Below are 12,538 nucleotides of genomic sequence, written 5' to 3'. Positions count from 1 at the left end.
AGCACAAAATAAACCATTTTAAAGAAAATAATTCAGTGCATTTAGTACACTCACAATGCTCTGCAACCAACTTCAGTTCCAAAGCATTTCTATCACTGCAGAGTAACCCCTTACTCATTAAGCAGTTTCTTCTCATTCTCCACTTCCCTTATTCTCTGGAAAAAACCAGTCCACAGTGTTTATGTGGATTTATCTACTCTGAGTATTTTATGAATGGAATCATATACTATGGGACATTTTCTGTTAAACTTCCTTCATTAGCATAGTATTTGGGAGGGTCAACCACAATGTGGGTATATCAGTATTTCATTCACTTTTATATCAAAATAATATTGCATTGTATGTATATGCAGTGCCACAATTTGTTTATCTATTCATCTGTTGATGGAAATTTGGGCTGTTTTCACCTTTTGACTATTATGGCTTATTTTGCTATACACAGGTGTGTACATGCACTTGTTAGAATACTTGTTTTCAAAATTCTTTTTGGTTTGTACCTAGTGATGGAATTGCAGAGTTTTATGGTAATTCTATTTTTAACATTTTGAGGAACCATGAAATTGTTTTCAACAGAGATTGAACCATTTCCACCAGCAATATACGAGGGCTCTAATTTTTCCACATTTTCATCAACACTTGTTATCGCCCCTCCTCCAACTTTTTTTTATTATACTCATCCTAGTGAGTATGAAATGGTACCTCATTGTGGCTTCTCATTTCCTTTAGTTAGTTGTCTAGCCTACAGTTCACTTGAGCAAATTACTTCTTAGCTCAATCATATAATATGGGATCTTTTATGTATAACTTCCTTTATTAGCATAATATTTGGGAGGTTCATCCACATTGTGGTGTATATCAGTATTTCATTCACATTTATATCAAAATAATATTCTGCCCTAAAAAGAATAAAATTCTGTCATTCTTGGCCAAACAGAAGAGATTGGAAGACATTATGTTAAGGGAAATAAGCCAGGCATGGAAAGATGAATACCACATGTTCTTACTCATATGTGGAAGCTAAAATTTTATCACATAGTGGTAGAGAGTAGAATGGTGGTTGCTTGAGGCTGTAAAGGATAGGGAGGTAGGAAGGGTTTAGTTAACAGATGCAAAATTAAAGCTAGGCAGAAGTAGTAAGCTCAGTGGTCTACAGCACTGTATGGTGACTACAGATAATAAATTATTGTATATTTTCAAATAGAACAGAATTTTGAATGTTCCCAAAACAAAAAATGAGGTGATGGATACCTTAATTACCCTGATTTGATCAACATTTATAATTTAAGCCCAGTGACATGAAATGTAAATTTTAAAATTTATTCATCATAATTCTTCAAATGTCCATTCTACTCCCATATTCTAAGAAAAAATCAAAGACTCTCACTTTTCTATTTTCCATATTATTTTGTTTTAATTTGTAAGATGTAAGTAAAATGCCTCAAAACACATAAGGAAGATGGATGTGCCTTACATATTGAGAAAGCACCCTACTAAATCTTTTGTGGCTAATCAGGAAATTGTATGCACTAAAATGGGTTTTGCCCTTTGTGCCCATGTGGTGAAATGGAAATGCAATTAAAGGAATTTGAGTCATAAGTCAATGGTAACCACAGCTAAGTGACAACTAACGTGGCATAATATCTTGCAAGTGGCCCTTTCTTCTTTTAAAATTTTAGCTGTCCTAAGGCACTTCACAATCAGAGCAGAACATTGGAAAAACAACTCTTGGCTAAAGTCTATCTTTAAATATTCCTAGAAAGTCAATGCCAACTAGATACATAGAGAAGTTCCTCTGCCATTGTCTTAGTCCATTAGTGCTGCTTTATCAATATACCTGAGACTCAGTAATTAATAAATAACAAAAATCTATTTCTCACATTTCTGGAAGCTTAAAAGTCCAATATCAGGGTGCCAGCAGATTCCATGTGTGATGCGGGCCCAATCTCTGCTTCAAAGACGATGCCTTGGCACTTTGTACTCACAGGGCAGAAGAAATGGAAGGATGAAAAAGAGGGAGGCAACTCCCTGAAGACTCTATTATATGGGCATTAATCTATTTAATCTTCTCTCAAGGGACCTACATCTTAATACCATCACCTTGAGGGTTAAGTTCCAACATGTGAATTTTGGAAAGGCATATGCATTAAAACTATAGCAGCTATTAATCAAATTAGTATTTTAAATATACATTAAATAACATCATGAATGCAAAATGCATATTAATATATCAAGGGTGAGCCATTCCCTACATTCTATCTTTACCCAAAGTTGCATTTCTATTATAATATTATCTAGAAACATGCTGGCTTCCAAGTTGATTCAGTGATCAGTTGATCTGGTTACCCAAATCAATAAACATAATACATCACATAAACAACCAATGACAAAAACCACATGATTATTTCAGCAGATGCAGCAAAGGCCTCCAAAGAAATTCACCACCCCTTTATGCTAAAAACTCTCAATAAACTAGGTATTGATGGAATGTATCTCAAAATAATAAGAGGGATTTATGAACGACCCATAGCCAATATCATACTGAATGGGCAAAGGCTGGAAGCATTCCCTTTGAAAACCAGCACAAGACAAGGATGTCCTCTCTCACCACACCTATGTAACACAGTATTGGAAGTTCTGGCCAGGGCAATCAGGAAAGAGAAAGAAATAAATGGTATGCATTTGAGAAGAGTCTGATCATGTCCTTTGCCCACTTTTTGTGGGGTTGTTTGTTTTTTCTTGTAAATTTGTTTAAGTTCTTTGGAGATTCTTGTTATTAGCCCTTTGTCAGATGGGTAGATTGCAAATATTCTTTTTCTCATTCTGTTGGTTGCCGTTTCACTCTAATGATATAGTTTCTTTTGTTGTGCAGAAGCTCTTTAGTTTAATTAGATCCCATTTGTCTGTTTTGGCTTCTGTTGCCATTGCTTTTGATGTTTTTGTCATAGTCCTTGCCCATGCCTATGTCCTGAATAGTATTGCCTAGTTTTTCTTCTAGGGTCTTTAGGTGTTAGGTCTTATGTTTAAATCTTTAATCCATCTGGAGTTAATTTTTGTATAAGGTGTAAGGAAGGGATCCAGTTTCAGCTTTCTGTATATGGCTATTTTTCCCAACACCATTTATTAAATAGGGAATCCTTTCCCCTTTGCTTGTTTTTGTCAGGTTTGCCAAAGATCAGATGGTTGTAGATGTGTGGCATTATTTATGAGGCCTCCGTTCTGTTCCATTGGTCTATATCTCTGTTTTGGTACCAGTATCATGCTGTTTTGATTACTGTAGCCTTGTAGTATAGTTTGAAGTCAGGTAATGTGGTGCCTCCAGCTTTGCTTTTTTTCTTTTTTTGCTTAGAGTTGTCTTTGCTATGTGGCTCTTTTTTGGTTCCATATGAAGTTTAAGGTGCTTTTTTGTTCCCAATTCTGTGAATAAAGTCAATGGTAGCTTGATGGGGATAGCATTGAATCTATAAACTACTTTGGGCAGTATGGCCATTTTCATGATATTGATTCTTCTTCCCAACCACGAGCATAGAATGTTTTTTCATCTGTTTGTGTCCGCTCTTATTTCTTTGAGCAGTGGTTTGTACTTCTCCTTGAAGAGGTTCTTCACAACTCTTGTTAGTTGTATTCCTAGGCATTTTATTCTCTTTGTTGCAATTGTGAATGGAAGTTCACTTATGATTTGACTCTCTGTCTATTACTGGTGTATACGAATGCCTGTGACATGATTGTATATTTAAAAGACTCTGTCTTCTCATCCCCAAATCTCCTTAAGCTGATAAGCAACTTCAGCAAAGTCTCAGGACACAATATTAAACTCTATTATCAAGTAACAATTACCAAGACAATGTGGTATTATTTTCAATAATTGTTAGAAACAAAATACATAATCACTAAATTTTTTTCAGAAATTACCAAAAATAAAGTAGGTCTAAACATTACACATCAGCAGAGAGAGTCATTCTCCTCATACTATTTATCAATTTAAACTGTAGAATGTAAAACCAATGTGAGATTGTTTGAGTAGGAGTAAGAACTTTTTTCACTAAAAGTGTCGATACAGAAATTGATAAATGATAATCTAGTCTTGTGTAAGCTTAATTTTAATTTAAATACACATATTTTTCAAAAAAGTTTTAAAATATTTTTGTGATTAAATTTTATAAATGTTGATTGGGTTTATTACTCATACTTTACAAGGTTTCTCAACCCTGGGCCATGCACTGGTACCGGTCCCAGACTGTGAGGAACCAGGCCACACAGAAGGTGAGCTGCGGGCAGGCAAGCATTACTGCTTGTGCTCTGCCTCCTGTCAGATCAACTGGGCATTCCATTCTCATAGAAGCAAGAACCCTTTTGTGAACAGCACATGTGAGGGATCCAGATTATGGGCCCCTTAGGATGATCTAATGCCTGATATCTGAAGTGGAACAGTTTTATCCCAAAACCATCTCCCACCCCATCCACTCCCATCACTGTTCCTGGAAAAATTGTCTTCCACAAAACTGGACTCCAGTGCAAAAATGCTGGGGATTGCTTTTATAGAACATATTTCTTATATTTCTTTCAGGTAAGTTGACCATGCATGCTGCCTTCTTTATTTTTTGTAATTCAAATCTTTTATACTGTTATGTTTTTCCTATGTTATTATTATTTGCTTTCTGTTTAGTTTAAGTCATGAATGAAAGCATGTATGAAACATTACCATACATTTTACAATCAATAGACCTTAGGAGTAAGTGAATCAATTAAAAATGCTGTGAGTTGGTCTACGTTTCATAGATTCTTACAAGGTCAGTATCCTCTTGGAAAATTAGACTTCCTTCACAAAATATAGATGAATCACTCTCTAACAAATATTTAAGGAATTGTAACAGTACAGTGTTGTCATTAAATTGCTATTTGTGAGTGACACCTTTGAAATCTGTGATTATTCATGTAATTTTACAACATTAAAGGCTCTAATGTCAGCAAAAATAACTACAGAATTTTTGCAGAGTAGGAGTACTACATACTGAAATAAGCATTTACATGATATGATTTTACAGAATAGTTACATAAATGCAATTCCAAATATCCTTTTTATGTATGCAAGGCATCTTTCTGGAAACTACCAGCAAACATTAATCACAAAGATAATGCTTTCTAAGTACATGGTCCAAGTGTTGTCATAGGCTAACTCATTTGATTCTCTGTGCAACCATTAGCAACTGTAATCACCATTACAAATTGGAAAGTTAAGGAATAGAAAGATTACGTAACTTTCCCAGATTTAAACAACAGTTGTACTATGATTATATAACGAAATAAAAGCAGTCTTAATTTCAGGTAGCTTACATCTCTAGTAACTCTCTTCTTTAAATATGACTAGAAAAGGCATAAATTACCACTTCAAAACCTGCATCTCTGTAACATGTATAACCTATTTTTATTTTAGTTTGAAATATAAACAGAGTTTCTTTTCCATTTAATCTGGAAGTAATCACAACTCTGAAGCCATAGCTGCCAAGTTAACAGGAAGTCCCTATTTACCTAGATTCCCTCCTTTCAGCTTTCTTGTGTCTCTAAGATTGCCCAGCAATATTTATTCGTGTCTTAGAATTTGTCTCACTTGTTCTTGCTCTCTGCTGATGTGTCAAGAACTCAGAGATGTCTACAACCCCTAGCCTGGTGGATAGGTTGTTCCTGTACTACCATTTTCTATCCATAAACTGGACATTCACATGCCTGCACCTTATACACCAAACATTATGATTTCATCTTGAAACACAATTAAGGGTTAAAACACATTGCTGATTGTGGACCCAGAAAATCTGAGATGGGTCTCAATTAAATTAGAAAGTTTATTTTGCCAAGGTTGAGAATGCAAGCCCATGACACAGCCTCAGGAAGTCCTGACAACATGTGCCCAAGGTGGTCAGAGCACAGTTTGGCTTTATACATTTTAGGGAGACATGAGACATCAATCAATATATGTAAGAAGTACGTTGGTTTGAACTGGAAAGGTAGGACAACTCAAAGCAAAGGCAGAAAGACTAGAAGCTGGAAGCAGGGAGGGGACTTCCAGGTTCCAGATAGCTGAGAGGAAACTGTTGCATTCTTTTGAGTTTCTGATTAGCCTTTCCAAAGGAGGCAATCAGATATGCATTAATCTCAGTGAACAGAGTAATAACCTGGAATAGAATGAAAAGCAGGTTTACCCTATGCAGTTCCCAGCTTGAATTTTACTGTTAGTTTAGCGATTTTTATTTCATATAATCTACACTGTACATGACTAAAGAGAAGCAAGGAAAGTAGAGAAGGAGAAAGCCACAAGGAAACCACAGTTATAACCCTAATCCTGCTTTAACTACTATAACTTGCTAGGTGAACTTCATTTAAAGTTTCAGTACTATAGGACTCTGAAGCAGCCACTTGCCCCTGTCATCACAGAGATTTGATCTCCAACATTGCTGCAACTAGATCTTGCAATTGTGACTTAATGACACCTAGACATTTTGAAAAAATATGCAGCAACCTGTCTTCTCCTCTGGGTAAAACCCAGTGACCAAGTCATAACCTCTGCTGCTGAGCCAGACAATCAAACTGGTCATCAGTGAAGGATAGTGAAGGGGTGCAGAAAGAAAAATTACTCTCTTTTAATTTTTTACTTTGAAATAAATATAAATTCAAAGAAAGTTACAAAATAAGTACAGGAGTCCCATATATCTTCACCTAATTTTCCCCAATGTGACAAATTATGTGGTTGTAGTATAACATTAAAACCAATAAATTGACATTGGCATATGCCCATTAACTAAGCTATAGATCTTATTCACTTTTCCCCATTTTAACCTACGTATGTGTGTGTGTGTGTGTGTGTTTGTATGCAATGTCATCCCATCCATTGATTCAGTTATTCCATGTATAGACTTATATCCCATATGTAGATTTGTCATTTATATCAGTGATTTTATAGGGCTAGAGCCAGTGCATTCTGTTCATTCATACCCATAGTATACAAGCCACCCCTCTAGCTATCTCATTTCCTACACACATGATAAAATGTTTTATAAGTGTCTCATTGCCCAGCCCTGCTCAACAGTCCAAGTATAATTTGGAACACAAGGAAGTTGAGTCTTCAGTTCCTTTTCAAAAGAGAAGCCTCCTCTTTTATACCAATCAGAAATAGAAACCCATAGACAGTGAGAAGAGCTTTGTCAAGCTCAGTCAAGTAGCTTCTACCCACTATGGTTGCTGTACATATCCAACTGTACATGGCACATTTCTGTTTGGATGTCCTAAATTGCTTCCAGCTCATTATTCACAAAAGTATACTTCTCAACTTTGCTTTTCAGCTTCCATTTTTTCCAGTATTTCCAATTTCAGTGAAATAAGCCACTATAAAGTTAACCAGATACCTTGACATATCCTTAGCTTCTTTCCATCAGCATCTGCCTCCTTCAAATTTAATTTATTACCAAATTATGGCAACTGTGTATCTCCCACATCTACTGCCTTACTCAAATTCTCAGCCATAGCCATACTTAGGCCCTTACATTTTTGGTTGTTGTCATTGTTTGTTTGTTTGTTTTCACTGAATGATATCATTTGCTGTTTACTTGGTCTTTCTGTTTCCACAATGACTTAATGTATCTCATATTCTACTCTAATGCCAGAATAAATTTCAAGAACATATAGTGTATGAACATGCTCTTCTAGTTAAATGCCAGTCATTAAGTTCACCATCGTTATAAGACACAGTTAATATTCCTTAGGATTATATTTATTTTTCTCTATAATTTTGCCAAATCTATCTCTCTAGTCTCATTTTCTTCAAGTTCTCTTCTGGTAGCTGAGGCTCTTGTGAATATAAAGCTACCAGATATTCAATGAGTCCTAAATATTCTCTTGCACCTTCATGCCTTTGAAAACACTGTCTCAGTTCTTGCTTGTGCTTAAATATTAGTGCTTGCTTTCTTCAATCACAGACTCCTATTCATTTTTCAGAAGAACTCCTCTCCTCTAAAAAGCATTCTATTGTTCTCACTTGACCCAGCAATGTACCTGATACACATTAGAAGGTGTGATACTACAATATATTTTTCAGCTTGCACTCTGAACGGGAAGACCCTGTGAGAACTATTATTTAATTTTATATTCTGAGTATTTTGGATATTATAATTTTCATGAATATTTGTTAAATTTTTAAAAAGTGATAAAATTTATAAAACTAAAATTTGTAGAATGGTATTACTGGAAGTTACCTGATAAATTATTTTGCTTATATGGATGATAAAATTGAGACCTAGAGAGATATTCAACAAAGACAAGTGTTATGGGCTGAATTGTGTCCCACAAGATATGTATTGATGTTACAACCTCAAAGGTCATATGGTGACATACATACCAGATACATATCACATGTGTATATGTATGTGTGTGTAAGCATATATACACACTATACACCACTCTCTGTATACATAATATATACACATACATAATGCATACATACATACATACATAAATACATAATGCATACATACATATATAGTGTGTATATATGTATGTATATATATATACATACATATATACACACTATATATGTATGTATGCATTATGTATGTATGTGCATATGTATTATGTATATAGTGATATATAGTGTGTATATATGCTTACACTCACACATGCATATATACAACTGATATGTATCTGGTACATATATCACAATGTGACTTTCTTTGAGATTAGGACATCAATACATATCTTGTGGTATATTCTGTGTATATGTATGAATGCATTATGTGTGTGTGTGTGTGTGTGTGTGTGTGTGTGTGTATCAGAATGTGACCTTATTTGAAACTATGATCATTGCAGATGTTATAAGTTAATTTTAATGAGGTTATACTAGATAGGGTGGCCTCTTAATCCAATATGCCTACTGTCAGAAGAGAAGACATATAAACACATAATGGGAGAATAATAATAATGATGATGATGAGAGGATTCTCCTCTATAGGCTTTAGAAGCAGCATGTCTTTGATGACACTTTGATTTTGGCTCTCTTGCCTCCAGAATTTGCCTATGATCCAGGTCTCTAACAACCTGTTTCTTATAGTTTTTGTTCTGTCCTAATAACAAAACTGGAATATTTTTCTAAAGAGAAGTAAATTTAATTTTATAGACACTTTGACAGACCTGACTGATAAAACATATGTTACCTTTATTTCTTTACAGATATCAGAATTTTGTTTTAACATTACACTGGTCCCTTTAATAGAGTTAACGTGTTTGTGTTATATCGCTTTCTCTGTGGAAACACATCTGGATTTGGCTATTAAAGCACAACCTGAAAAAATTATTTTATTGGGTTTTGTGTATGTAATGGATTCCGTGAAGGTTAATATTACATATCATCCTGACTAGGCTATGGTGCCCAGTGTTTGGTCAGATCCTTGTCTAGTTGTTGCTGTGAAGATAGTTTTAGATGTGATTAATATTTACACACAGTAGAATCTGTGTAATGCAGAAGCAGATTATTCTTCATAATGTGTATATACTTACATGCATAGCATATATAGATACATGAGTGTGTGTATATATATGCACACATACAACATATGTAGTGTTTCTCTGGAAAATCATGAATAATGCAGATTCCAATTGATAAGTTCATATTCTTCAAATGCAGAGTAAGAAAGAGAGCTGGGACCTGGTAGGAGTGATGCTAGCATAGCTATGAGACAAAATCATAAAACAACAGAAACACAGGGTATCCTCAAAGAACAGAATATCTGAATTCAATAGCTTTCTGGGGGCGGTTTTTCTGATTCTCTAATACATAAATCTCTAACCTCAGGGATGTATAAAATGTGTGGTGAGAAAAGGTTTGAAAGTATGATCAAGTGAGATGAAAGCAGGAGTTTTAAACATAAAATGGCACCTTACAGTAGCCAATTAATTACTATATAATATATATTTGAGAAAACCCTTGGGGCTATGAATGTCAATATGGAGAGTGTTTTATTTTATTTTTTTCCATCTTTATAATGTGAGTAATTTTGTTTGAACTTGGGAAAGTGTCAAAAAGTAGTTCTTTTACAAAAAAACTAAAAGGCCCAAATTTAATGTAATTGAATATTATTTTGTCACCTTTATTTATTACGATAAATAATACTACCTGTATTTTCTATGGGTTACATTAAACTGTAAAATATTATTCCACACACTCACATAAGCATACACACGCACATACACATGCACACACACAGTTGTAGGCTGTACAATGGCAAAATAGTATAGGAATCCCTAAATCCCTATACTGAAGAAGCTTAGAATATACCAGGATAGGTAAGACCCTGGAGGGACAAAGATTATAACATTAGAAATCTTGAAAAATTTCAGACTGGATAAATGTCATTTTTATCAGCAAGGCTGTTCTTTACCTCCGTCACTACCTCCTTTCCTTCTGCAGTCTTTAATCCATGCCCCTTCACCATAGAATGTATCACATTGTTTATGCATAGTGTTTCCAAGAGTGTTTCCCTAGTGGCTTTACCTCTTACTTGACTATCAACTCTCAAAGGCAACACTGCAGGACATAGATAGCTCTTACTTATCTGTGTGCTATCTCCCTTCCTAGTATCTCCCAAGGTGTTGTCTAAAGTGATTCTAATGCTAGTGAGCAAAAACATAAATTGAAGTCTTAATGAATTCCAGAACAAAAGCATGTCAGCAGTCAAGGAAAAATGTTAAGAATGTATAGTTAAAAGAGCATTTCTCAGTTTAAAATATGGTCAATGATTAAAAGATATAAAGGGCAGCCGTTTAGTAGGTGGACAGATTCCATTGTGCCATGTTATAGAATGGCTTTCAAAACTATCTTAACATTGAGTCTCTGCAATGAATAGGTAAGTAACATCAGCTGTTGGCAAAGCTTCCCTGTGTCTGTCATCTCCCATCTTTTTTTATATAAATACTATGGAGACTAACAATATTTCTAAGGTTATGATCTTTGCTTTGTTCCTCCAGAATGTCATCCTCTTTTTTTTTTCTTTTCTTTTCTTTTCCTGAGATGGAGTCTTGCCCTGTCACCCAGGCTGGAGTGCAGTGATGTGATTTCAGCTCACTGAAACCTCTTCCTCCTGGGTTGAAGCAATTACTCTGCCTCAGTCTCCTGAGTAGATAGGATTACATGTGCATGCCACCACACCCAGCTAATGTTTATATTTTTAGTAGAGATAGGGTTTCACCATGTTGGCCATGCTGGTCTCAAACTTCTGACCTTAAGTGATCTGCCCACCTCAGATTCCCAAAGTACGGGGATTACAGGTGTGAACCACTGTGCCTGGCCTGTCATGCTCTTAATAACCCCAAAGGTTACTAAATTAGTCTATTCTCACACTGCTATAAAGAAATGCCTGAAACTGAGTAATTTATAAAGAAAAGAAAACATTTTCTTTATAAATACCTGCAGCCACATAAATAATTGGCTCACGGTTCCACAGGCTGTACAGGAAGCATGATGCTGGCCTTCTGCTTGGCTTCTAGGGAGGCCCCAGGAAACTTACAATGATGGCAGAAGGCAAAGGGGAAGCAGGCACGTCTTACACGGCTGGATCAAGAGCAAGGGAGAAAGAGAGGTGAGGTGCCACACACTTTTAAACAACCAGATCTCATGATAACTCTATTAGGAGACAGCACTAGAGGGATGATATTAAACTATTAGTAACTGCCCCCGTGATCCAATCACTTCCCACCATGCCCCAGCTCTGACACTAAGGATTACAATTTGACATGAGATTTGAGTGGGGACACAGAGAAAGAGAATAGTTTTAAAATTTTTTCACTTATAGTTTCAGTACATTGTTACTGAATCACATATTAAGCCACAAATGGACTTGTTTTGGTGCATAGTCAATTTTCGTCTTTAAGTTATTTATATGAGAAAAAGTCAAAACTGTGAGGTTGAAGAAATATGAAATAACTTTTGTTATTCTAAGCCAAATAGAATTTTTGCAATATTAAATTTTAGTTTGACCATCTGAAAAGCTGAAATACAAGAAATAATTATTAAACTTGTATAAAACATTCAAAGTCATAACATACAGGGTCCTTACCAAGAAATTAGAAAAGTAAATAACTAATATTAATATTTAGCTCCATTTTCCTCCTTCACTGTGACAGAAAATCTATTTTAGTGTGATTACACCAAAAGAGCTATACAATCTAACAAAATAAGTTATTGAATCCCAAGGGAAAAAAATCTTATGAGACTAAACACAGATAATTATCCAGTGACTAAAGTTTGTTCAATAAGATGCTGGTTTCTCTTCCTTAAGGCACAAATAAAATATACTAACATTTACAAACTGAGTCCAGGAATTCTGAACATTAAGATTCTTAGAAAATACAGCTAGCTAGTTAGATATACATATATACATAGACTACATTAAAAAAATCGTCTGAGATGCAATCTGTATTTAATTATTCTGTCCATTTGATTTTTGTAACTGAGAACCACGTGGGGGAAAATACTGAAATGAGAAGTATCATAGAGTAATGG

General features: G+C 35.0%; 1 long non-coding RNA gene across 1 annotated transcript; it reads left to right on the top strand.

Moving 5' to 3' along the window:
* Nucleotides 1-6,731: 6,731 nt before the first annotated feature.
* On the top strand, nucleotides 6,732-11,694 carry LOC116549043. Its single transcript, XR_004267683.1, has 3 exons — nucleotides 6,732-6,744; nucleotides 11,573-11,576; nucleotides 11,612-11,694. It is a non-coding gene; the product is annotated as an uncharacterized LOC116549043 (long non-coding RNA).
* Nucleotides 11,695-12,538: the final 844 nt, after the last annotated feature.

The sequence above is a fragment of the Sapajus apella genome, unplaced genomic scaffold, assembly GCF_009761245.1.
Source record: "Sapajus apella isolate SASKATOON/1434 unplaced genomic scaffold, GSC_monkey_1.0 scaffold6, whole genome shotgun sequence".
In the NCBI taxonomy this organism is placed as follows: Eukaryota; Metazoa; Chordata; class Mammalia; order Primates; family Cebidae; genus Sapajus; species Sapajus apella.
This window is presented reverse-complemented; position numbering and strand designations above follow the sequence as displayed.